Source organism: Galeopterus variegatus, unplaced genomic scaffold, assembly GCF_000696425.1.
Source record: "Galeopterus variegatus unplaced genomic scaffold, G_variegatus-3.0.2 Scaffold11653, whole genome shotgun sequence".
In the NCBI taxonomy this organism is placed as follows: domain Eukaryota; kingdom Metazoa; phylum Chordata; class Mammalia; order Dermoptera; family Cynocephalidae; genus Galeopterus; species Galeopterus variegatus.
The window spans coordinates 34,263-35,508 of record NW_007737764.1 but is presented as its reverse complement, the minus strand read 5'-3'; positions in this window follow the sequence as shown (position 1 = coordinate 35,508).

Sequence of the window (1,246 nt, the reverse complement as noted above, 5' to 3'; positions counted from 1 at the left end):
TTTATTTTTTTAGTTCCCACTTATGAGTGAGGACATGCAGTATTTCTCTTTCTGTGCTTGGCTTAAGTCACTTAACATAATTTTCTCTAAGTTCATCCATGTTGCTGTGAATGGGAAAATTTCATTCTTTTTTATGGCAGAGTACTATTCCATTGTGTACATACACCGCATTTTCCTTACCCAGTCATCCATCGATGGACATTTAGGTTGGTTTCAACTCCTGGATATTGTAAACAGGGCTGTGATAAACATGAGACTGCGGGTATCCCTTTGACATGATTATTTCCATTCCTTTGGGTATACACCCACCAGTGGGATTGCTGCTTGTTTGGCAGTTCTATCTGTAGTTGTTGGAGAAACCTCCATACTGTTTTTCATAATGGCTGCTAACCAGAGCCAAGCAGAAGGTATCTTTTACATGCACACACGTTTTCATGGCACTGTAATGTATCACCTATCAGGCCAGCACCCCTAGCAAATCCGATTGAGCAGAGGAGGGGCCAGCCCGGCAGCTTTCAGAACACTGAGGGTTTAATCCACTTGGCTGTGTTTGCAGCCATGGTTGGACCTGAACTGCTTTCACCAGGAACCACCAACCCCATGACCTACCCCTCTCTCTGCCTCACTTTGGCCAGCCCTGATGGAAGACCATGTCTTGGTAACTTGGTCTCACCTCTAACTCCCACTCAGAATGCACATCTCTAGTTGTACGTTGAATTCCTGTAGCTATCAGCTGGAGCCTCTGCTCCCAACTGTGTGGAGATATGTTTTCTTCCTCATCTGAGCTCCTCCCACTTTCAGATCCAATGTCCCGTGTATATTATCGATGCCAGCTCAAAGGCATTTTCCCCTGATGTGAGCTAGGTGGGGGAGCCCAAGCCTTGAGGCTGGCAAGTTGAATGGTATTAATCAAGCCCCTACTATCTGCCAGGGACTCTTCACTGATTATCCCATTGAAATCTCTCAGCAACTCTCTGAAGTATTTATTACTGTCTGCATTTTCCAGATGAGGAAACTTGAGACTCAGAGAGGCTGAGTGAGTGGGCCAAGCTTCCACACCTAGAAAGTGACAGTCAGGATTTGAATGCTGGACTAAATTGATTTAAAGGCTGGTGTGCTTTTCAGGGCAGGTGCTTTGTATCACGCCATGTTACCTCTTGCAGATTGTTTTATTTCAGTGGGGGGAAAAAAAACATAATTAGTCAGGTTAGGTGTACAAATACTTAGGAAAAATTTCCTCATGTGT